This window comes from Protopterus annectens, chromosome 2.part2 (assembly GCF_019279795.1).
Source record: "Protopterus annectens isolate FY-2018-M chromosome 2.part2, PAN1.0, whole genome shotgun sequence".
NCBI classification, from domain to species: domain Eukaryota; kingdom Metazoa; phylum Chordata; order Ceratodontiformes; family Protopteridae; genus Protopterus; species Protopterus annectens.
In genome coordinates this window covers 773,132,622-773,159,751 of record NC_056730.1, presented here as the reverse complement: position 1 = coordinate 773,159,751, position 27,130 = coordinate 773,132,622, and the positions used below count along the sequence as shown (strand labels likewise).

Genomic DNA, 27,130 nt, shown 5'->3' with positions numbered 1-27,130 from the left:
GGTAACCTGCATTACCACTAAAAAATTGACATGACGAATGGCTATAGCATAACAACCAAATGTGATTGGCATTTAGTTGATTGATTATGGCTATACTCCATAAACTTCAGTTTTGCAAGCACAGTGGCCCAAGTCCAAAATTGGTATCAGGGAGAATGCACTTTTCCACAGGATATGGGGAAAGAATTAATAATTTGAAGATACACAAGGTGCTTTCCTCAATATGGGCCATTTGGAGTTTTAAACACCTCACAGAAGACTACCATTTTAATTTTTGGATTTAATGTTGAAGTGGTATTAAGACAAGATGTCCATGCCAAAGTGACACTTGTCATATACAGCTTTAGTGGATCAATGTGTAATTACAGCCATCTTTGTACTTACTTTCAAAACTGTATGTTAATGAACATAACCGTAATAGTGCACACAGTTTAGTTGATGGCAGCATATATAAACTGGTTTTGATATTGACCCTGTTCATTGATATTTGCAAATCTGTTAAGGAAATCTTGGGTTACAGGTCTTAAACAGATGACTCACAACATAACACATTTATGTACAACAGTAATCTCTAGTAAACCCAAAAACTATGCAAACAGTAACCAGCACCAGTGTAGAATCACAAGTAGGTGTCAAAATCACTACCGACTTCCTGAAAGGTACAGCAAGACAACCTGCATAGACAAGTGAAAAATAATCCACCACAGAATTGCAATCGGCACATTGCATATCAATGTGACCCATACCTCTCAACCTCTTAGAGTATGAAATCTAGACAAAGCCATAAAGAAAAGTGGGAGAAAGGCCAAACAATAAGGGCAATTTTTAAATATTGCTCTTACAAACTTAGAAGGTTGATAGAATAACTGTTTTTTGCATTAGCATGAATTTTCTGAAGAACTTAGAACTTCTCTACTTGCAATCTAAACAGTCTATTCTCTATCTCAAAAGCTCAGCACTTGCTCCTAAAACATTTTTATATAGGTAAAGTACTTATATACTAAACAAAGTACTACATTAGCCTAGAATCCCCTTGAGTACCCATTTCCCTATAGGTCCCTTCTGACTCAGTTACACAGCAAACTTTTTCACTTTTTCTAGCATGTCGAAGGGTCAGTTGCTAGCGTCCTCTCCTGTTCAGCTGGTGAATCTGGGCATCTTGAGGCAATGTTACAATTGCCTCATGTACACAGACAACCCACTCCTTCTCCCACAAAACACAAATATATGTGAGAGATGCAACTATATAGCCAAACTGGAGGCTGAGCTCTCTCAACTCAGGACTGGCAAGACCAGACAGGAGGAGAAGGAAACCACGCACACCACAAACCCAGTTTCACATAGAACCATCACAACTGCAAAACAAACACATAAACACACAAAGACATACTCGGAGGCACTGATCAAAATCTACCAAAACTACAGAGGCCTCCAAAGCAGACACCCAAGCAACTGCCACCTCAAGACATAAGACATGCAACACATAGTTCTCAAAGTCAGTGTGCTACACAGTCACAGCCCTTAAGGCCAAACACAATGCCTGACACACTTGTTATAGGTGACTCCATAGTCAGACACACTGACGTCCCACTCACCAGACTGAACAAGGAAAAGATCACAGTAAGCTGCCTGTCAGGCGCTAGAATCCGCCACATAACACAAGCACTCAGGTCACTCCACAGCAAGTACAAGTATGACTCAGTCATTGTCCATGCCCTGAGCTCCTGGACTACATGAAAAGAGACATAGAGGAGCTCTCAGATTATGTAGCCCAGGCCGGTATGACCCTGACCCTGAGCAGTATCCTACCCTTACCAAGAGTGATGCCACAATACAGAGACAAAATGATCAGCTTTAATATTTGGCTTAATTACTGGTGTCATTCTAAGGGGATCCAATGTCTGCCTGCCTGGGATGACATGCTTGACAAGCCATGCTGCTTCACAAGGGACAGCTTGCACCTGTCACCCCTGGGCTTCCGGATATTGGCAAAGGCTCTTGCCACCCCCATAGTGCCTTTTTTAGGCAAGGCTCAAATGATAAACCTACCGCCCTAGAAAACAAAAATGGAGAAAAAATAAGGGTAATACTGTTCAATGCCAGAAGTCTAAACCTCAAGATGCACGCCCTCCTCAGTATGGAGAACATCGATGTCTGTGCTGTGACTGAAACCTGGTTCAAGGCTCCTGAGAGCACCCCAGCACTATCAGGTTATACCGCATATCATGCACCACAAAAGGAGGGGAGTATCCATATTCATAAAGGATACCCACACCTCCAGGTTAGTGGCAACGCATCAAGCATCGGAGACCATCCAGGTGCAATTAACCATAGGTAAAACTGCCTTACAGTTTGTAGCATGCTACAGACCACCTTCTCAAACTCAGGAAACTCACACAGCCTTCCTGAAGACACTGGAGAGTATGAATGTCTCTCCAAACACCATCATATTGGGTGACTTCAACTACCCAAACATAGACTGGGAACATTACTCAAGCCCCAACACCCTAGCCCAAAGGTTCCTGGAGTTCATAAACTCAAATGCTATGGAACAACTAGTCACCATTCCCACAAGAGGAGAAAATATACTAGACCTGATCATCACAAACATGGGGACAAAATGCTCCACACCGGAAGTATATCCCTCATTGGTGAGATCAGACCATAAATTAATCTCATTGGAGATCCACAAAAGACCACAGTGAAGAACTTCTCAAAAGCAAACTTCACACTTCTTAAGACTGGAGTGGTATCCTTCAAGGCCCCCGAGCCAGTGGAAACCACAACCCACGCTGCTGAAACCCTTACAAATGCCTTCTACGAGCACCTCCAGGAATGTATGGATCAAGCAATCCCTAATAAAATCAAGACCCTTTCCACCAAAGGCAGGCACCGGTCTGGTGGACCCCAGCCATAAACAAACTCTACAACAAGAGGAGAAAGCGACTACATGACAGAGCAAAATCCCTAAAAGGGAAGGCATCTCTGATCAATACTAGCAAAAATTACGATCACTCATAAAATCATCCAAGGCCAACTTTGAGAGAAAAATCACTAATGACACAAAAGACAATCATAAGGCCTTCTTTAGCTATGTTAGAAACCTGGGTGGAAACTCCCAGATATGCTCAGAATTAGTCCAAAATTATAAAAATCACTGAACCAACAGACATTGCCAACATACTGGCAGACAGGATCAGTGCAAAATTCTAAAGGAGAAATATCTATCCCACCAGAGTCTAGCCTCCCAAACATCTCAGATGCCCAGGTGAGAGCTGCTCTCTAAAGCAAAAACACAGCATCAATGGGACCGGACGGTGTCCCCGGCTGTGTGCTACACGAACTCAATGAGGAACTAAACCCACACATAAGGCTGCTGTTTAATCTTAGCCTTACTACAGGATACGTACTCACGCCCAAAGAATGGCGATGGCAACTGTGGTCCCACTCCACAAAGGCGGTGCTTCTACGGACCTGGAAATTACCCCCATAAGCTTGATGAGCCTTGTCTGCAAAGCTATGGAGAGGATCATAATGGAACTCATAAATAAAGACATTGGGGACCTACAGACACTGGATCCTACCCAATTTGGCTTTGTCAAGGGCAGATCCTGCCTCTTGAACTTTTTTTCAAACAGTCACTAAGGTCATTGATGAGGGTAAGGCAGTTCACACAGCCTACTTTGACCTAGCAAAAGCGCTCACACAATACCCCACTCGGGCATCATAGAAAAGCTCACCAGCTTAGATGTAAACCCATATGTCACAAGATGGGTTGCAAACTGGCTCAAGGACAGAACACACAGGGTTAGAGTTGCTGGTGCCATGTCAGACTCTAAGCCAGTCATGAGCGGTGTCCCACAGGGCTCAGTCCTGGGCCCTCTTGTTCGGCATTTGTTTTTCTGAAGTGCAGGCAAACATAGGGGATTGTGGCTGACAAAATTTGCAGATGACTGCAAACTGGGCACCATAATTGACACTCCAACAGACACAGACATCCTCCAGAGAGGTCTCATAGAAATGGATAACTGGTGCCAGAGCCATGGCCTTAAGCTAAATGCCAAAAAGTGTATAGTCATACCCTTTGGGAAAAACAAGGTAACCCCTAATTACCACATAGGTGGTAATCCATTAAACACGGAAGAAGTTATCAGGGACCTGGGGACCCAATTTGACAGTAACCTCTCTTTTGACACTCACATTGTCAAAGTGGTTAGGAAGACCTTCTACATTGCCCACCTGATCATGAAGGGATTCACATCCAGATCAGGAGAGGTCATTGTACCCCTGTACTCTTCACTTATCAGACCAATGATTGAGTACAACGCCCCATTCAGAATGTACCTTACCCGACACCTGCAGCAGTTGGAAAGACCCCAAAAGTTCCTCACAAAAAGGATAAAGGGGCTCAAACATATGTCATACGATGCCCGACTGAAGAAACTCCAGCTCTATTCAGTCGCATACCATCTGCTCAGAGGTGATCTGTGCCTGACATACAAGGCCATGTCCAACCTGGAATTAATGGACATGCTCCACCTCAAAAAATCCAAATCCACCAGAGCCACGAGAGCAAGAGACTTAAACCTCAACACGGATATAAATAGGACGTGCTGGAGGGACAGATTCATCACCCAGAGACTCCCTACACTATGGAACAGAATCCCAGTCCATGTGAGGCAGAGCCCCTCACTGCATCTGCTCAAGAGAAATATTGACGAGTGGATGGGAGATCGTAGGTTTACCCCAGGAATCATCTCTGTGTCACTGCTGGACAGAGGCACAGCAAACTAATGGGTATAGTATTCTCGTCCTAAGGGGTGGTGAAAGCCACACACACTCTGGCTAGGCTTATAAATGCCCTAGGGCAGATAGCCTAGTATGAACCTATGAACCTTTCCAGGCTGGAATGGGTAGTTACAACGAATGCTTGGGAGTTAAAATGTTACTGGTACTGAAACATTCAAGGTCAGGAAACAAGACTGATTAACAAGTTAGATGGTTTGTGTTTTTCTAAAATATTACTGTTAATAAAAACATGATTGCGAACCTATGAACCTATGAACATGAAGTTGGAAACTCAAATGTCTGTTATTATTTTCTAACTTTAATTACTAATGATTTGCCACTATTTTATCAGAAAACAACACATTTATGAAAACCGGACCAAAAATATGAGGCAAAAATCTGAACATTCTATGAAAAACTGTAGTGTTGAGAGGTATGAATTGTGACCTTACTGTCCATATTTTTGTCATAAGCATATGAGCAGTGTCTTAGCAGTGCAGCTGTTAAACCACAGTGCCAGATGTGTGTACTAAGGAGAACCAAGCTAATAACACATTAACTCTAAAACTCAACAAAGACTGCAATTATGCTGTCTGCCACTAATCAAAGATTAAAGCCTACTCCTAATCTTCTACTCAAAAAGCCTCTCATATTCTCAAAAAAAAAAAAAAAAAAAGCCATTGTTATCAATGTCGTTATACACAGATTAGAAGATGCTCTACCAGTTACTACTCTAAATTCACCCATTAATACAGTACTGTAGACCACTAAGAACACAGCATAGTAATTCATTCTTCTTTCACATAACAGAGAATACAATATTGTTTTACACTTCAGTAAGCTAACTGCCTAGAAGAAACAGAGATGCATTTCTGCTAAATACATTTAATTACTTTATACATCCTACCAAACTGAAAATAAACATCTCAGCTTTCTTTGAACCGTATCTGGAGCATTATTGCTGAATAAACCAGAAAGTGCAGCATTCTGTTCCCATTCAGCTCAATGACCATCTGACCTCCACCTATAAATGCACATGCTTCACAGACCATGATGATGCTACTTCTGCTTTGGTCCTTGTGCCCATATTGTTATATAACCTGGTGATAACAACAATTTCTGTTTATAGGTCTAGTCTATTTCATTGACAGTCTGGAATATTGACTGGAAAAACATTGACATGACTGCATCCCTACACCCTATGCTAGTTATGTACTAAGTCCAAAAGTGCTTTTTCAGTGTTTTGCCATTTTGAACTTACTTCATTTAACAGTGTGATTATGGTGTGTAATGCTAAATGCTTTGTGCTTTATAGTTGTCAGTGCAGCAATATCCAGGAACATCAGACTTGCTAAAAATAAAACAATATTTACAATACAGCTTTTGATATCAAAGCAGCAAGAACAATAAAATGAATCCTGAAGATGGCAAAATGTAGAAGTGACTGCAACATGGATACAGTACACTGAATGAATAAATAAATAATGTGTCAATGTGCATGCCATTATTTTCTTTGTGTGCTTAACTTTTTCCTTTATATCAGGCAAAGGTGCATTTCAGTTAGAAAAGAAGGAAGCCAAATACATATATTACCATCTCCCCTTTGGGGCTTAGTAAAGATTTATGGGTTTTTAACTAGCTAAATGATTATTGTATGCGTTGAACAGCATGTGTGTGTGCTTGACATAGACAATAATTAGAATAAAGAATTTTGCTGGTATCTTTTTTTTTTTTTTTTTTTTTTTTTTGCATTTCTGGATATGAATCCAACTTGCTGCGTTTGTAAACATTTTGGCTGTACAGGGGGCACTGAGCTAAAGTGATAAAATAAAGCATAATAACCTATAAAGAGGCACTGTAGACTTTGAAAAAGGCAATTATTAGAAGGGATTGCCAGCTGCAATGCAAGCAGTAAAACAGAACAACTGAACAATTAGAGAGAGGAAGAACTGTGGTTGCTTAATTTCCTTTACAATGTCATCAACAACATGGGTGACTTCCATGTCTTCAGTACTTTTGTTTCCTCAGATTCCTCTTATGTCCCAACTGATCATTTTGCTTGGCCTATAACTTAAACTCAATTAGAAAACAAATACAGCGACAACAATTTACAGAGGGTGTGGTCACAATAACAAGCAGCTACAAATATTTACTGCGGCCTTCAGAGAATCTTACTGTGACTTATGCAGGTCTTTGTTACAGAGGATAGACCAGATACTTGATTGCTTCTTTCAACCATGAGTTCAGTCTACATTTTCCATATTGGAATTCAGATGATCTTTTACTGAAAATGAAATCAGTTTCATTTGGCCTGGCTGTTATACAGTGCTATTACATACCGAGGCCTTATGCAGCAGCATAAAATATAATTTTATTTACTTATTTTATTTTACATTTGTTGACCTGGATAGTTCGACTGGATACATGTCCATTTTCAGCGGAGGCCCAGGGAGAAAAGCTCCAAGATGATAATGCACATTGAACATTTAGTAAATGCTAGTTACGAGCAGATTACAGTCATAAGCAATACCAGCATTTAGCACATATAGTACTAACTTATTATAAAACACTTACAAACCATAACATTATTTTCAAAGTTATACATACATAACATTACATTCAGGTTTAAGACACATTGAGCAGCAGTTATACAAAATGACCCTTCTTGAAATGGTGTGGTAGAAAAAAGTTAGAAGTAATTGAAGGTAAGGCACCTAAGTAAATACAGAGGTCACTAGTCGGGGTTAGTGCCAGGACATAACCAATGAGTTTTGAAGTATTTCTTGAGTTTGTTTTTGAATTTGAGTTAGTGAGGGTTCTACGGTCAAGTCAGCTGGGAGTCTGTTCCATGTTTTTCCAACAGAGTTAGCAAACAGAGAGAGTCCCCACTTGAGTAGTTGGATTTGCATGTTTGAACTAGGAGTGTAGTGGATGATCGTAGTGGTTGGGTGCTGGTGTAGGGGCTGATATTTTTTAGTGCAGGTGTATTTTCTGGTTGGTAAAGGACTTTATGTGCTACTATTAGCTGGTTGAACTGCAGGAGGCTAAGCAGTTCAAGCCATCCTGTAGGTTGTGCCAGTAGCAAATGTGGTTATAGCAGGATGATAGTTTATTAAGATCTGTTTTCTTTAAGTTGGAGAATAGAGGTGAGGTGTAGAGAAGAGTTGATAGTAGACTGGAATGGGCAATTGCAGCTCTAGCAAGTGGGGTAAGGAAAGGTTTGATTCTGTAAAGAGAGCCAAGTTTTTTTATTAATGGTTTTGATAGTTTGATTGATATGAGCATCAAACTTCAGGTCATCAAGTATGACACCCAATAGTTTAGTTTGGGCTTCTGGGGAAATTATAGGGCCATTGTTAGCAGTTATGTTGAGGGATAGCATGGGGGTCCTGCGTGTGGGGGGAGAAGAGGAGCAGCTTAGTTTTGTTGGGGTTTAGTGAAGAATTTTAGGAATCTTATGCATGTCTTTCTGTTTATCTTGCTGTTAGTTGCATTTACATGCATACATACCACAGTTAATTTAACTATTTATTGTAAGCAACTAGTCTTATTACTGTATTGTACTGAGTACAATAAATACAAGAAGATATCTGTTTCAGTTAATAAATACATGAAGATAGTTGTTTCAATTAATACGCTTTACTTTGACATTTTCTTTACAGATCAACAAGTATGTAACACAAATGCTGTCACCTCTCTATGGCAAATACCCAAAGCTTGGTTATGCACAGTTACATTTATACCAGAAGGTCTGGTATTTTTCTCAAAGTCTAATGTAATACAGTTCTTTCCTTGTATAACAGTTTTTCTTTATTGATTTTTCCTTGATTTAAGCTTGGTGGTCCAAGGAAACTCAGTTATTTGAAATGTGGTGTTTCAGCACTATCTGATGTTCCAACTTTATCTTGCTTGATGTTACGACCCTTTACTTTTTTGAATTCCTTCCAGCTGCCATCTGTGCAGTTATTTTTACAGACTTTGTTTCTCAATAACATACTCCTTTACATGGATGCCAAATTTTAACTATGCTATGTCAGCACACTTACTACTTCTTATTTTTCAGCATTTTGCACTATTTGTAAATTAACCCTTTATATGTCATATTATTCTTGCAGCTTTTATTCAAGCTAATAATCATGCTAGCACTAGTTTGAAAAGACACTATATACTAAATAGAACAGAGTATTCTTCCAGTTCCCCATTTTTGTAATTTGTTTGAGGAACGGACTAAACTTCAGACTGCTTTTGTTTTGTTAGCATCATTATTTACAGCATTTATAACTTTGCTCATATTTACAATCATAACTTGTTGAGTTATTGCAACTCTTTGTAACCTGCAGCATATAAACTATTGTAAGCTGTTATTATTATTATACGTTCATGGGTAGGTACTAGGCTATCAGCCCTGGGGCCTATACAAGCCCAGCCAAAAAAGTACCCTGGCTTTTGCCACCCAAGAAAATTATTTTCCTGTGCCACTGTCAATCAGATCCACAGAAGTGATCCCCGGGGTGAATTTCCTATTTCCCATTCAATCATCAAGATTTTTCTTGAAGAGTGTTAATGAGGAGCTTTGTTTGATATAAATAGGTAGTTTATTCCAGAGTATGGCAAGTCTCTGGGACAGGAATCTATCCTTCCGGCATGTTCTGTTTATTGTGGTGACAAGGTTTAGGTCCCTAGAGCGTGTAGCTCGGAGGGATTGGGATTTCTTTAAGTGGAGCATGTCCAACAGTTCTGAGCTTGACACAGCTTTGTATGTTAGGCAGAGATCACCTCTGAGTAGGCGATATGCGAAGGAGTAAAGCTGGAGTTTTTTGAGATGGTCTGCGTAGGGCATCTGTTTGAGGCCGGTAATCCTCTTTGAGAGGTGTTTCTGTGTCTTTTCCAGTTGTTGTAGATGTCTTGTGAGATACATACCAAAAGGGGGGTTGTACTCTATACTGAGTCTAATGAGTGAGTAGAGGGGAACAATGACCTCTTTTTTTTTCTGGATGAGAAACCTTTTGTGATGAGGTGTGCCACATAGCAGGATTTCCCGACTACAGTGGCGATGTGATTATCAAAGGCGAGACTACTGTCCACCTGTGTCCCAAGGTCTCTTATCACACCTTTGATGTTAAGTATACTACCGCCTATGCTGTAGTTCATGGGTACAGAGTTTTTACCAAAGGGGATGATAGTGCACTTTTTGGCATTGAGCTTGAGGCCATGGCTTTGACACAAGGCATCTGTCTCAGTGAGGCCCTTTTGTAGGATGTCCACATCGTTAGGAGTTTTGATTATGGCTCCTAGTTTGCAGTCATCTGCAAACTTTGTTAGCCAAAGAACTTCTGTGTTAGCCTGTACTTCAGAAAAGTAGATACCAAACAGGAGAGGACCCAGGACTGAACCCTGTGGTACTCCACTTGTCACTGGTCTGAAGTCGGACTTGGAGTCTGCTACTTTCACAGTGTGGGTTCTCTTAGTGAGCCAATTGGTAACCCATCTTGTGACATACCTAGTTTAGTAAGTTTATCTATAATTCCAGAGTAGGGGATGGTGTCAAAATCCTTGGCAAGATCTAGATAGGCTGTGTGAACCACCTTACCCTCATATACGGCTTTGGTGACTGCTTCAAAGAAGTCTATCAGGTTTAGGAGACAAGAGCTGCCTTTTACAAACCCAAACTGGGTGGGGTCCAGAGCTGGGAGATTACGAGTTTCTTTGTTTATAAGTTCCATGATGATACATTCCATGGCATTGCAGACCAGGCTCATCAGGCTAATGGGGTGGTAGTTTCTGGGGACTGTGGTGGCTCCCCCCTTGTGGAGTGGGATAACCGTCGCTGTGCACCATTCAGCAGGCACAAAGCCTGAGGTGAGGCCATGATTGAACATGGTCCTTAGGTGGGGTGCCAGTTCGTTCTGTAGTTCATGTAGAATGCTGCCTGGGATGTTGTCTGGTCCCATGGATGCTGTGACTGTATTGGCTTTGGAGAGTGTGGTTTTTACCTGTGCAGCCGTGATTACAGGAACTTTGCATTCTTCCGGTATAGAGATGGGCTCTTTAGGGGGTGAGAGGGGGGTAAAGTTAGCATTGAACCTATCTGCCAGGATGTTGGCAATATCAGTTGGGTCTGTATATTTAGTGCCATCGTGCTGCAACTCAGTACAGATCTGAGTGTTGCCATTGAGATTCTTGACATAGCTATAGAATGCTTTGTGGTTGTCTTTAGAATCAGTGGTGATTTTGTTTTCGTAACTAGCTTTGGAGGATTTTATCAGGGATCGCAGCTTCTTACTGAGGCTGACCAGGGAGCTCCTCCACTCATGGGGTTTTACTCTCTTTTGCTACAATTTCTACCTTCTGTTGTACAGTTTGCTTATGGCAGGGGACCACCAGATTGGCTTCCTTTTTTGGAGATAGCATCTTGGTTCTGTTTGGGATAGCATGATCCATGCACTCGCGTACGTGCTTATAAAGTGCAATTGTGTAGGATTCAGTAGTCATAACTGTATTGTCCATCTGCATGGGTGTCATGAAGTTCACCACTTCTGTCTTAAGAAGCATGAAGTTGGCTTTGGAGAAATGTTTTACCATGGTTTCCTTAATGGGGGTTGGGGGCAGGATGTGACTATCTAGGGTAATTAGCTTATGGTCGGATCGGACCAATGAGGCGTTGACTTCAGGTTTGGAACTCCGCTCACTCTTGTTGGTAATGACTAGATCTAGGATATTGTTGCTCCTGGTGGGGGTGGGGATAAGTTGATCCAGGGCATTGAAGTTTATGAATTCCAAAAAGCTTTGAGTGAAGGAGTTGGTACATGAGTAGTTTTCCCAGTTAATGGTGGGGTAGTTGAAATTATGACTTTTAAACTATTACTTATAACTTCTAATTATGACTTTTAAAACTACTAACACAGGATGTATTAACCAATTTAGCAATTTGGTCCCAGATGATGACCATCCTCTGAATATGTCCCACCAATTATGGGCAGTGTCAGCTTCTGTTTTTGCCTTTTACTATTAACACTGGGTTATTTGAATCCAGACATACAAACTGTGGTGCCACTTTAACAAACATTTTGAAATTTGAAGGCAATGTTGTCCATTTATACTAAATTGTAATCTGTCTATCAAAGATACTTGTAATGACTTACTAAACAGTAGAATTTTATTATACTTGTAAATGTACAATCTGTGAGATATCTTGTTTTACTAGTTTTTATACCAAGCTCTTTTAAATCTGCAGTTGGAAATTTTAAAACCTGGAAATGTAATACTGAAGTGCAATATTGTTTTTTTTTATATTGTCCTATCATAGTACAAGTGGATGGTATTTTTACCACTTGATCTGCATGAAGTACTGGTTTATTACCCGGAATGGTAAATATTCTGACCCATGGTCCTTTTCCTTGTATTACTGTGTTGTTTATACAAATAAACAAGAGTATTGGTAGCAATCATACCATTCTCTTCCCCTGTTGAGTTTATTCTTATTTTTGTGTTATTGTCTACACAATGACATTTTTGCATGATGTCTTCCCTTGTCAGAACTGTTACATTTTTAGGGGGGAATGTACAGCATTTAATAGAGACTGAGCTGTTTACTGAAACGTTTATGTCAATATTTGATTGTTTCTCTACTTTTATGTATGCCTGACCCTGTGTAGCTAACCATGCTGATATATTATTGTTAAATATTATGCTTCCAAAGATATACTTTGCATTTTACAACTGAAATTGTCTTGTATTCTATTTTGTGTAGCATGTTTTTAACTTAGTTTTACTAATTCCCTCTGCTTTGATGTTCAGAATGATGCAAATGAAATGCAGATGTCTGTGTTGAATGCTGCGTACCTTGTTTCGCAGCTGCATTTTTATCTATAGTCCTTGAAACATGTTCCAGACACTGAACATTCAGCTTGTCTCAAGCTGTACCAGAATATATGTATGCTAGCAAACATAAATTTAACTAACTATATTATTTCTACATATATTATAGCAACATATGTGTATTTGCATTTAACTAGCAAATAGATGTGCACATGCATTTATACATTTTTAAACATATCTATCACTGTATACATTCCCTCCGTTTTATTTTAAATGCAAAACTGTCTATAGTCAAGTGATATTGCTATTAACTAGAAACACAATGGGAAACAAAACCTTTAATATTGTCAACCCAATGATGACAACCATTACTATTAGAACTGGATAAATTTGAATATGACTCTATAGAGTGATTTATTGACAATGCTTGAGGACTTTATTGCAAAGGCATTTCAGTCTTGTTTCTTGGGGGAAAAAACACATATGTTACAAATGTCAAGCTCTGACTTGCTACTTTACATAGATAGACCATTTACTATATACTGTAAAGAATACACTTGATTGTACAGACTGTTTTTGCATTTGTATATACATGGCTGTAATGTACACTCTGTCTAGTTTTCCAACCTAGCATTAAACTGAAGCCTGCTAATTATATTACTTGAAAAATTAAAATGTATTTTTGGTATTACCACTTTGCACCTTTGAGTCCCATCTGCAGTACCGTTTATACAGTTCGTGTAAGATTGAAAGCATGTCCTTCCCCCTGTAATATACATAATTTTACTGCAGTATTGTTTATTTGCTTTATGCTGTGAGAATTGAATGTATGCTTGCCCTTTTGGCTGTTACGTGGACTGTGACACTTTGCTCTTACACATTTGCTTAATAAGAATGGCTTTTACTTATTTTGAAAAGACGTTTACTCTTACTTCTAGCTATTCGTACCCTCCCTTTTTGTAAAGGGACTTGCATAATTTATTTTAACTGCAAACCATAGCTTATGTACTGACTGTACTTATAGTATTTACTTGCAAACAGATTATTAATGACATGTATGCACAATTCTGACATTTTATTACAATTACTAAACACAATTAGACTTTTGTGCTTTTTGCTTAATGCTGTACATGAATACTTAACAATAATATTTTAGAAAAACATAATCCATTTGGCCTGACAACCAGTCTTGTTTCTTTGACCTTATAAATTTCAGTACCAGTAACATTTTATCTTATACAACATTCCTTGTAACTCCCCATTTCAGCCTGGAAAGATTTGAGCTCATATTACTCACTTTTTTCCTTTGTGCGCATTCCAGACGCTTAACCCATAACTCCTTTAGCACTTACTCGTACCTTCAGTCATTCATTAATATACTTGCAACTTGACAATGTAGTAAACATCAATTTGCTTAACTATGCATAATACTACTTTCTGAATACTGTTTTTGCAAGAGTCTTTGCTATTTTGATGCTATTATACAATTACAAAATATTGTAAGAAACAAGAGAGAGATTGACTGAACTAACACATGCTTAAAACAGATATATTTACATGATTTACATTTGCTGTCATTTGCCTTTTGCTGCAGTTTAGATGAAAAGACAATACATGCATGTCAGTCTTGTGACGTCATGTCTTTTCTGCATTTAACTGCTCTCATTTGATTTCTATGCCCTGGAACTGTTTTGTTATATGAAATGGTTTAAAAATCACTATTTAAGTGCCTTGCTTTAACTGAATGAAAGTTTGTGCTGTGTACGCTTAACCATTTTCGAAAGGTAGAATAGTATGTCGTAAAGTATTTCTTATCAGCACAATTAACTGCTGTTGCTTTAACTCTTTACCAACCAGATTATATTTGTCAGTATTCTGTTCTGCTGACTTTAAAGCTCTTATGCACTTCTGAAAAAGTGTTTGCATATGTTGTCTGAACTTTTTGAACTCACTATGGCCGTGTCTTAGAAGTTTATTAAATGTTTTTGTCAGTTCACCATGAACTTCGTCTCTGTTCTTATCTATTTTGTAATGTGCAATGGGTTTATACCACTTTTGTCTAGCAAGATGTACAGAAAGTCTTGTAAATATCTGACTTGACTGATATTGTAAGTCTGAAAAAAGAAGTTATGTACTCACCATAACGTTCCATCTGAGTAGTTATACTTAATTTTTCTGCAACCTGTGGGTATTCGGATCCATATCGGATCCGAGCCGGCAACTTTTTTTTCTAGCATCTGCTCCAAGCTCTGAGCTCCTCCCCTTACCCATAATGCACAACCATCTCCTACTTTCCCTCAGATCGAGTTTGCTGCAACTAAATACATAAGCAACTTAGCCCAATGAACCAAACCTGAATGGACAGGGCAAGGTCCGGGGGACGGAGGGAGGGAATGTTGCAGAAAAATTCAAGTATAACTACTCAGATGGAACGTTTTGGTGAGTACATAACTTCTTTATCTGAAGTAGTTAACTTCATTTTATCTGCAACCTGTGGGACAGAGTCCCCAGCTATGCCAAACCTGGGAGGCCCTTATGGAAAGATATTCTTGAGCACTGCAGAGCCAAAGGATGCTCTACCCCTAGAAATCAGATCTAATTTGTAATGGGAAATGAAGGTATGTGAATTGGCCCAGGTCGCTGCTGCACAAATGTCGTCCAAAGGAACCCTAGACCAAAAGGCAGCAGAAGTTGCCACAGACTTGGTAGAGTGAGCCTTAACAATACCAGGAGGAGATAAACCTTTTGCTTTGTAGGCATGTGAAATGCAAAGAGTGATCCATCTGGCCAAAGAAACTTTAGAAATAGCTTTTTCCAGAAATGCTTTGGAAAAGGAAACAAACAACTGGTCAGTCTTGCGGAAAAATTTTGTTCTATGAAGATAAAAATGAAACTGTCTATGAATATCTAACAAATGAAGTTTGTATTCACCTTTATTTTGGAAGTTAGGGAAGAAAACGGACAGATTAATAGACTGGTTTATGTTTGCTTCAGATGCCACTTTGGGTAAGAAGGAAGAATTAGTACGGAGAGAGACCCTATCCTTGTGGAAGACCAAATATGGAGGCACGGCAGACAGAAACCCTCCTAGCAGGTGTAATGGCAAATAGGAAAGCTGTCTTCCAGGATAAAAATTTTAAATCCACCAAAGCTGCAGGTTCAAACGGAGGAGCCACCAATGCCTGTAAGACAAAGGTAAGGTCCCAAGGAGGCACTGAATCCTTGACAGGGGGACGTAACAGAAAAGTACCTTTAAGAAAAGCCTTACACAGCCTAGAGGAAGCTAAGGCAATGTTGTCTTCACCAACATGAAAATGAGAAATGGCTGCCAATTGTACTTTCACTGTGGAGGAACTAGCTCCTTGCTGGAAAATGCCAGACAAGAAATCCAACACCGCTGGAACAGGGGCTGTAAAGTGATCTAGTTTTCTCTGTGAGGCCCAAATGGAAAAGCACTTCCATTTACTGTGATAAAGTTTCCTAGTGGAATCTTTAAGAGAAGCCACCAGAATGGATGTTACTGGGGATAAAAGACCAGGAGTCCTAGCAATCAACGGAACTGGAGCAATCAAGCTGTCAACTTGAGGCTGCCCAGATTTAGCGGATAGGCCCCTGAAGGATGGGAGATTAGATCCGGGCAGGGATCCAGAATCCACTGGGGAGCTAAGAGATGAGACCAAAGGAATAGGAACCAAACCTGATGAGGCCAGAACAGGACAATGAGGATAACTTTGCACCGTAGTCAGCAAGCTTTCTGAAGAAACTTCAGAATGAGTGGCAATGGTGGATAAGCATACAGAAGCCCGGGGGGCCAAGCATGGACTAGAGTGTCTCTGGGGGACAAAGAACTCACTGCACTTCACGTTGGATGCAGATGCAAAGAGAGCGCAGCAAGGCTAACCCCATGCATGGAAGATCTCCTCCGCAACTGACTGTTTCAGAGACCACTCGTACGGCATCAGAATAGCCTGACTCAATCTGTCCGCTAAAATGTTGGAGCGCCCCAGAATGTGCATTGCTAACAGAAAACGACCGGTAGAGATTGCCTATTCCCACACTCTCATGGCCTTGCAACATATGGGGTAGGATCTGGTTCCCCCTGTCTGTTGATATACCAGGCAACCGACATGTTGTCTGACTGAATTGCAATCAATCCAAGAGGAAGGACAGTGTGAAAGGCTTTTAACGCTAAAAGCACTGCCCTCATCTCTAGAACATTTATGTGCAACTTGGTCTCCGACTGGGACCACGTGCCTTGGACTGTCCTTCCCAATCAGTGCCCCCCCACCCGAGTTGGGCGGCATCCGTGGTCACTGTGGCTTGGACTGGAAATAACATGAAGGGGCATCCTCCTGATATCTCTGGTGAACTTAACCACCAAAGAAGAGATGTCCTGCAGACGTGACTGATCCTGTTCGGAAATTCCATGGGCAGGTCTAGCCAAGACCATTGAACAGCCAGAGTCCATTGAAGAACCTGCATATGAAGGCGCGCACAAGGAAGAATCGATATGGAGGCAGCCATGGAGCCCAGAGCCCGGAGAACCTCGCTCACCTTTGGAGACTTGGAGTTGGCTATCTGAGCAATGTGGCACCTGACGTGTAAGATTCTGTCTGGAGTTAAGAATACCTTCATCTGCAAAGTGTCTAGCTGTGCCGCAATGAAGTCTAGAACTTGTACTGGTTGCAGTTGTGATTTCTGAATATTGGCTATAATTCCCAGTAGATCTGCCAACCGAATGAAGTAATCTCAGGCCAGACACAGGTGATGCTTGTTGGGTGCAGCGAAGAGCCAGTCATCCAGGTAAGGAAACCTCTGAATACCTTGAAGCCTCAGGTGAGCTGCTACAACTGCCATTACCTTGGTGAACACCCTGGGGGCTGTGGTGAGACTGAGGGGTAGGGCTCTGAACTGAAAATGACTGGCTCCCTGCTGGAAGCACAGAAACCTCCTGGAGTTTCTGTGTATTTTTATGTGGTAGTAAGCATCCTGGAGGTCTAACAAGCACATCCAGTTGCACTCTCGGAGATAAGGTAGAATGGACTGTAGGGTGACCATCCAGAATTTCTGTTTGGCTACAGACAGGTTCAACTTTGACAGGTCTAAAATGGGCCCAAAAGAACCTTGGAGTAGACGCCTGATCCGGACTGATCGGGGGGACCTGTTTGATGGCTCGTTTGAGAAGCAGCTTTGAAACCTCTAAAGCTGCGGCCTCCCCGTGAGCGGGTGGAACATCTGAGAGGTGTTTTGGAATATTTGGAGGGGCAACAAATGGGACAGTGTAACCTTTGGATATTATCTGTAACACCCAGTGATCTGTCATAATGGACTCCCATGCTGCTGGGTGTATGGACAATCTTCCCCCGACTTCCTCCAGAGTAGGACAGTCGGGAAACCCCTCAGGGCTGCTGACCGGGTGTATCAGAAAAAGGTTCCCTAAACCCAAAATTCCTGGGACCCCCTCTACCTCTGGGTCAGCATCAATCCTGTCCCCCTCTGCCTCTGGGGGAATAGTTGTCCTGAGAATCCCAGGAAAACTGAGATTTTCAGAACCACATCTTCTTCTGCCCTCTTTGATTCCTAGAGAAGGACCACTTAGGGTTAGAGAAGCGGATCCAGATGGCAGACAAAGTCTTCCCATCCTTTTCACTCTGGACAAGTGTGTCACATACTATCTTCCCAAAAAGGGAAGAACCGTCATAGGGAGCGTTGATAAACGATGCCTTGAAAGAGTCCGCAAACTGACACAACCTGAGCCAGGCATGACTCTTCATGGCTATGCCTGTCCCAGCCGCCCTAGCTGCTCCTTCCATGGCATGGGAAAGGAGCCGCATAGACGTGTTTGAGACTGACTTCAGAGCAGACATTTTCATAAGAGAACAACTGTTTGTCCCGTGGTGATAAAGACTCTGGGGGCGACTCAGTGAATTCTGAAGCAAGGTCTCGCTGTAGCCAGATCACATGTGCCAAGTAGTTCGGCGCATGGATTGAAAAGGATGCCAAGGAATAGATGTGCTTCCCAAACCTATCCACTGACCCTAGACTCCTTGTCTGGAGGGTGGACTGAGGAACTCTCCTGTGCTAGTTCCTTCTTGGTGGCTGCTGCAACCAACATAGCATCAACTGGGGCTTCTTTTGACCAAGGTTGCCTGTCGGAAGGGGGAGATAAAATTGTGTCAGGGCATTTGGGGATGGGCTGTCTGGTGTCAGGCTCCTTCCATGCCCATGTGGTGATAAGGTCCACCAAGGGATATGCTGGCGGGGACACCCAGGAAGTAGATGGGCCCATGCCAAAGGCCTCCAGGAACACTGACTCATCCCCAGAAGGTTTTGGGGCTGACCAACCTCCCCTCTGGCGGAGGATCTCCATGAGTTCTCCAAAGAAGATGTCTTCGGGAGGTGACCTGGGGGAACCTTCTCTTCATCTAAGTCAGTGTCCCTAGTGAGGGACTCGGGGAGACCAAGTGCCTCCTTTTGCACTTGCGCTTATGGTGACCCTCTTCAGTGGGACTCTCAAAAGAGGATTCGTGAGCCACAGGAGGGTCCTCAGGGAAATTAACCTGGGGATCCTCTGGCACGGGCTATCCCTGAGACAGGATGAAGGGAGTCATCGCCAAATCCAGGGGGGCCCTGGGTGGAATCCGAGGGGATGGGCTGGGGTTTCAATCCCTGTGTGAGAACACTCTCCACCACTTCAAAGGCCAAGGGAGAGAGGACCACCTTAGCACCCAGCAAGGAAGACGCCCTCCCCGGATCCGAAGCGAGGACCGGAGCCGAAGCAAGGGTAGCCTGAGATCCAAGGAAACGGGTCAGATCTGAAAAGGGCCGAGCTGAAGAATCCATTCCCTTGGGTTCAACTCCCTGTCCACAGCTCCAAGAGTTGCTCGGATCTGAACTAATCAGATCCAAGGAACTCAAGGTAACAGCCAGAGTCGAGTTTGGAGGAACGGTCGGCGCTGAGCTACCAGCTCTGAAAAACCTCAGTTCCAAGAGCCCCGAAGCTGAAGCATGGATCAGGGAAGGAGAGATGGGGTGGAAAAAAGGCATAGAGGTCCCCCCTCCAGAGGGAGAGGGGCCTTGCAAGACTCCCATCTGTATTTGGGTCTGAATGAATCTCCACATCATCCTGTTCATGTCCAAGTCCGATAAACTCCAAGTTGACCGCAAAGAGACTGCTGACTCGGATCTTGCTGGTCTGCACAATAACGGGGAGGAACGCCTCAGATCCGAATGTTCCAATGGCTCCGGTGAGAAATGAGGAGACTGGAGCCATGGAGAAACTGGCCTCATGGCCTTAGAAGGGGGACTAAGAAAGAGCTCCCTGTCCAGGGAACTCTTACGAGGTCTGTCCTTTCTCTTGTCCCTATCCTCTTTGTGCCTTTCTCTGTCCTTTTCCTTGTCAGCCATGCTTATTGTAGATTTGTCTTTATTAGGCCCAGCACCAGAAGAAGAGGGAGTTTGAGTCCCTGTCTGGGTGGGAGGTGAAGCACTAGGTACCGAGGCCATGGCAGATTCCAGCATGGATGCGGGGAGAAGGCCTTTGGCTACTAACTTGGCCTTCTGATCCATGAAGGCCCTTGGATTGAACCCAGTGCAGATAGCACATTGAGTAGACAAATGTGCCACTCCCAAGCAAATCACGCACAGAGTGTGACCATCAGCCAGGGAGAGCTTATGGCCGCACTCTGTACATTTCTTGAAAACAGATTTTGGCTGATCAGCCATAGTCCTGCACCCAAAAAGAAAACACTACCTACCAGAAAAAACACACATAAACACAGGTAGGGGAAGGGCAGGCCTAACAACTACTCTACCAAGTTTAACAAAACTTTTTTTTTTTTTTAAACCGACGAACAAGTGATACACTAAAAAAGGGGAGGAAGGGAAAAAAATCACTCAGACACACAAGAGATAAAGTATTAATAACACTTACTATCCCTGAGCTCAGAGCAAAGGAGACCACGATGCGCACTACTTGCACGGCAAGCGAGATCTGGGGGAAGGTAGGAGATGGTAGTGCATTATGGGTAAGGGGAGGAGCTCGGAGCTTGGAGCAAATGCTAGAAAAAAAGTTGCCAGCTCAGATCCGATACGGATCCATATACCCACTGTTTGCAGATAAAATGAAGTTAACTATTTCAGATTTAACATTTTACATGTGGTGAAAGGACATAAACGTTTACTGTCATACAAATTTTATTGCTGTTTAAGATACCAGTCAAACATAATGCATTTACATAAAGCATTGACATCAACATTAACTAATAAATTGCTGCATGTGCTACAGTTCTGTTTATACCAATCTTTAAATCCTGACCATACATGGTCTGCACTATTATTATTATGGTCTACCTGGAAGGTAGTCTTACATTTAACACTTTTTTGTGTTATGGCATCCATGCTGTAGAATAAGAAACAAAATAAAATTACCAGTTTGTGTGGAAGGTGATCAAGTCTTCCGTCGAGAAAGTGTGGAAAGTCCCTCGTTGATTCTCTGAAAAGGAGGACAACTACAGTTGGCAGATTCAGCTGTGGGAATGCACAGGACCGGAGGAATTTGCAGAGAGGCTCTGGTCTGCTACTGGCTACTGTACAGAAGATGGAGGCAAACGTTTTCACTGGAACTGAACATACTAACTGAATAAAATAAAAAAGAAGCTGTAGTTGTCACAATAAGAAACCATTCGGTCTATCAACTGTGGCTCACCAATGAAGAATTTTAGGAATCTTATGCACGTCTTGCTGTTAGTTGCATTTACATGCATACAATCCACAGTTCATTTAACTACTGTATTGTACTGAGTACAATAAATACAAGAAGATATCTGTTTCAGTTAATAAATACACGAAGATAACTGTTTCAAGTAATACGCTTTGCTTTCACATTTTCTTTTCAGATCAACAAGTATGTAACACAAATGCTGTCAGCTCTCTTTGGCAAATACCCAAAGCTTGTTTATGCACAGTTACATTTATATCAGAAGGTCTGGTATTTTCTCAAAGTCTGATGTAATACAGTTCTTTCTTTGTATAACAGTTTTTCTTTATTGATTTTTCCTTGATTTAAGCTTGGTGGTCCAAGGAAACTCAGTTATTTGAAACATGGTGTTTCAGCACTATCTGATGTTCCAACTTTATCTTGCTTGATGTTACATCTCTTTACTTCATTGATGTACTTCCAGCTGCCATCTACGCAATTATTTTTACAAACTTTATTTCTCAATAACATACTCCTTTACATGGATGCCAATATCTAATTAAGCTTTGCCAGCACACTTACTACTTATTTTTCAGCATTTTATACTATTTCTAAATTAACCCTTTATATTTCATATCTTTCTTGCAGCTTTTATTCAAGCTAATAATCATGCTAGCAGTAGTTTGAAAATACAGTATATACTAAATAGAACACAGTATTTTTTCATTTAGGATTAGATGTTGATTGGAGAGCCATTTTTCTACTGTATTGAAGGTATTTTGGGTTAATGTGAAAAAAGTAGCTGGTGAGGTGTCAGAACAAATCAAGGTGGAGTCATCCACATACTGAATGCAGGTAGCATCTGAGATGAATGAATGAAGGTCATTGATAAAGATGGAGAAAAGAAGGGGTTCTAGTATCGAGCCCTGGGGGACTCCTAATATGATGGGTAGGTGATACGATAGCTTGTCCTGCCATAGGACTGCCTGTTGCCTGCCCTGCAGGTAGGATTGAAACCATTGGAGTGCATGGTTGTTTAAGAAGAAGGCCTTCAAGGTGTTTATAAGCATTTTGTGGTCAACCATGTCAAAAACCTTGGATAGATCTAGAAAGAGTGCTGAGGATAGTTTGTTATTATTGCTGTTGTGGTTAATGATGTTAGAGAAAGAGAGGTGGGCAGAAGTTGTACTATGGTGTGGCTTAAAGCTATGCTGAACGTTGGACAACAACTTGTTCTGTGTGAGGTAGTGCATGAGCTGTATGTGTACACACTTCTCCATAATTTTAGCTACAGGTGACAGAATAGCTATGGGTCTAAAGTTTGACAGTTCAGTGGAACTGCCTTCTTTATGGAGAGGGATGACATGGGAGATTTTCCATATAGTGGGTACAGTAGTTTCACATATAGCTCTGTTAATCAAGATTGAGATGGGGTATGCTATGGTGTCAGCAGCCTTTTGCAGATAGTCTGCTGGGAAGAGGTCGGCAGCCAGGATGGTGGGTCTTAGTTTCTTAAGTAGGGCTTGAATAAGTTGAGCAGGAAGAAGTTGGAAGGTAAAGTATGTTTGAGTACTGGGTGTGGCTGCATTAGAATTAGAGCCATTGGGAGACAGTTAGCTGGGTAGAGACTGGATAGTTTCTGTGAAAAAGCTGTTGAAGTTATTAGCAATGTCTACTGGGAATTTTTGTTGGGAAGCTGAGGGAGGTGGGGTGGTGGTTTGGCCTGGGTGGAGTGAGTAGTTTGTTTATTCCTGCCCAGAACTTTTGAGGTTTGTTTTGATGTTTTTGCAGTAGATGGTAGTAGTGGTTCTTTTTGTCTAAGGTTATGGATTTTATGGTGTAGAAGCTATTTCTTCCTTGTTAACATAACAACAAGGAGAAAAAAATATGTCCTAGTTATGTTTCTTCTTGTCCTTTTTAGAACTACTGCACATTATCAGATTCTTACTTTGTCTGTCACAACTTCTCCATGTTTGACAAGAAGTATTAATTTGTACTACATACAACTACTGCCTGTTAGGAAATATTATCTCTTTTCCATGTGATCAAATACTCTGACATGGTAGAAGTAATGGCATAGATTATTTGCTGCTCCAGTTCTGCCAGAAATCTTGCCTTCTTCCCCCTTTGTTTCTTATAGTTTAGGCTAATATACAGAAAAATTAGAAAAGTAGTTATTTTGAGACTTATTACGACAGTCAGATTGTGCGTTTGGGACCAAGTTTTTGAAACCAGTAGATGTGGCAAAAGTAATATTTTCAAGTCTGCATCCACCATAACCACATTCATGAGTGACTTGTCATGGGACTGGAATGCATGGACAATTTATGATGCAGTGACTAAGCACATTAGGTCAGAGTATTTGAACATTTAAAGTTTTCTTGGTTTTGCTGATTTCAAACCAAATATTAAGTAGTCTAATACCAATTTTTGAGAGAAGGGTTGGTAGGAGGAGAATGCATACCTTAAATATAATATTATATAAATATAATATTCTATTTTCCTTGGTGTTTAAGAATGAGGTCCCTAAGAAACATGTTTTATAATGGCTGCTTTTCAGATGTTACTCAATGTTGATCATGTTAATTATTCATGGCTAGTTAAATGGGTGAATATCTGACACTTTTACACCTTGAAGGCAGACTATGCTCGAGGAGCTACTTGAGATTTACAGTAAAATATATGACAGCATCTTCATTTTCTTTTTTCTTTTCTGGTATTAGCCTTAATTGCTTGTAATTGCCGAGTATTTCAAGAATACATCAGCAGAAGGATCTAAGTGGATTCCTGTATTAAAAAGAAGGAAAGAAAGAAAAAAAACAGCAGGCTAAAATATTTACAGAGTTCAAGCAAATTATCCTGGAGATTCATACGGGAAAAATTCTGACCACGAGGGTTAGGCCTTCAACAGCTAAGAATATACTGAAACTACTGATGAAGAAAATGGTGTCGCTCACTCTTTTCTAACGATATCAGTTATTCAGATCCTGAAGACACTACCAATATCTTAACTTATTCAGATCCTGAGGATACTGCAACTATCTTAGCTGACAAATCAAGTACTCTAATTTCACTCTGCATGTGTTCCTTTGCTTTCCCGTCTTGACAATCAAAACTTCCCCTAACACCCCCAAAAATCAATCTACGTCAAGTCCTGTTGACTATATCGAAAACCAAAAACACCAGCTCTTTGGGTCCAGAAAACATACTTGGCTGTGTCCTACTTAATGCGAATACAGCTTTGCCAGACCCCTCTTGAATCTCTTCAAACTTAGTCTACCCATGACTGTACCAGATGCCAGGATACTGGCTACAGTGGTACCAAAACATAAGTGCAATATCAAACCCAGACCACAGAAACTCTAAAAGCATTAGTCCAACCAGCAATATTTGTAAGGTCATGGAATGCATCATGGTTTCATTTATAAATAATCTAATAGATGATGTACATTCACTAGACCCTAATCAATTTGGTTTTGTGAAAGACTAATCTTGTCTACTCAGTTGAATAGACTTCTTTGAAAGAGTTACTGAAGCCATGGACAAGGTTCAGACTGCCCACTTGGTTCTAGCAAAGGGCAGTGATACTATTCCACATGTTGGTATTATTGACAAGTTTACCTGCGTATTGTTTTAAACTTGGGACGAAAGCGCTTACAAGCTTTCACTGCTGTTTTGAATAAAACGTTTGCCTGCAACTGGTGCAAGCCATCTTTTTGGATTTATTGGCTTGTTTGCCTTTCTGACATTTGTGGACTTTGCTGAAATGAGAAAATTACAAAGTGTTACAAAAAACACCTCAGTTTCTCAGATATTAACTAACAAGTCAGTGCCCTTCACACAAAATTTGTCCATGGACAGGCTGTGCACTGCTACCAAATTAGCTATCTCCTCAAATGGACATTAGTAAATGGATACTGAGACACCATTTACTTTTGTAAGGCTAGTAATTATATTTAATCTAAAAAGACGGATAATACAGTATACTGAGCAGCACACATGATCTCTGTAAAAGCAGGCCTATGCACAACTACAAAAGGTGACTGTTGATTATCTTACAGTTTGATGAGTGCAGTTTATGCAGGCAGCTTTAGTGCAATTTCTTTTGCTTGTGATTTGTACTATAGCAGCTGTCAATGCACTGCACCATGGTTTTTCACTTTTGCCAACTACTGTGTGCCATGGAGTTGATGTACATAAGCAAGGTGGGTTGCAGTGGGCAAGTGTTTTAATTAGCATTTCTGGTTTTGCTTCTCGATGGATAATATATATTTAAATAAAAAAAAAAAAATCAATTAAATATAACTTGTTCTTTGGTGAACCAGCAGAACGCAGGTAAACTGACTTAAGCCACTGCAAACTTCATAGAATGAAAAGATTACATTGATAATATAAGTACCTGTTACTGACCTTGCTGCTGAGTTTTGCATTAGCTTTAGCTGCTCCAGTTAGGTGACGTGAAGCCCAAAGCACAAGGCATCAACAGTCCAGGCAAGAGAATGTATTAATTTATCAAATGAGTTAGCCCTACTGGTTCCCTATTAAAATTGCGAAGGTCCACTTACCTGAATATGGAAATGTCGACATGTATACATCAAAATGTGAAAACACCAATCGCCCTGAAACGCGAAATCCAAAATGTGGAATTGTCATGGTTGGCCCTTCTGTGGTATAGCTTCGTAAGGTAAGTGTGCGATAGTTACTGACATTAGGGTTATGGTGCGGGTTAAAGTAAGTGCAAAGATAGTAATGTATGTAAGGTTTAGTGTAGGGTTAGAAGTAGGGTTTTGGTTAGTGTATGTATGTGGCTGATTTATTTTGTTTGGGTAGGTAGTATGTAGCACGCAGTGGGGTTGGACAACTATGACAGTTTGAGATTTTGAATTTCGTGGTTTAGGGTGTTCGGTGTATTCGTGGTTTGGGTAATATGTGTCGATGATTCTGTATTTGCTGTTTAGGACTTTCACAGTTGTAATATAGACCCAGCCCTACTAAACTAGTGGTTTCTTTTAGGGAGCTCAACAGTGGTGTTTACACTGACTTGTGGAAATTTGACCAGGGCACCTGGGCAATTCCCCTATTCTTTTTGGTAAGCACAGTGGGATCTTCCACCTAAGCTATCACCAAATGAGGCAGATGAGGACTCATTTGAAGGGAGGCAAACTCAGGAGTGCCACACCTCCCTAGTGCTTCACTGTAGTGTTAGCAATGGAAAAATTAACCCAATCATCCGGGATGTGAATAGAACATAAAGCCTGCTGATATTCCAGCACCAAAGGCAAGTGTGCTACTTGCTGTGCCACTGATAGTCACACCAGATCATCATTGACATTAAAGAGGTCTTTTTGAGGTATGAGATGCTTGATTCTGGGAATTTTCCTCCGATGAAAGCAGGACAATTTGGTCATGGCTTTGTCCCTAAATGTCAGCTGATTATTGAGGATGACTCCACCTCATGCACTGTTCACAAAAACTTGCTTTATTAGTGATATCAAGAAATAAAACACGGAGTCAGCAATCTCACAGTGGTGTAAACAACCATGGCTTCATTCTTACATGGTCATGGTCTCAGTGTTTGACATGTTAAGCTTCAACTAGTTTTCGGACAGCCAAAGATGACTGTCTCCAACTCATGTGCAAGGGAATACAAAGTCAGTATATGGTCCTGTGGGAAGGAGATGTAAAGCTGAGTGACATCAGCAAAGCAATATGTGGGCTTCTCCCTCTAATGATTCCCAAAGAGAAAATAAACACTTTGAAAAGAAATGAACAGAATACCGCCCTATGGAACTCCACATTCCAGAGAAAGGGAGTATGATGTAGTTG

At 41.1% G+C, this 27,130-nt stretch overlaps 1 protein-coding gene across 1 annotated transcript in view; it reads right to left on the bottom strand.

Annotated features, from left to right (window-relative positions):
• Positions 1-27,130, bottom strand: part of LOC122795808 (arrestin domain-containing protein 3-like) — a 492,470-nt gene that overhangs the window by 371,648 nt on the left and 93,692 nt on the right. The window contains exon 2 of the mRNA XM_044064144.1: positions 21,037-21,243. The gene's annotated coding sequence lies outside the window, so the exon portion shown is untranslated. The remainder of the gene's footprint in view (positions 1-21,036; positions 21,244-27,130) is intronic.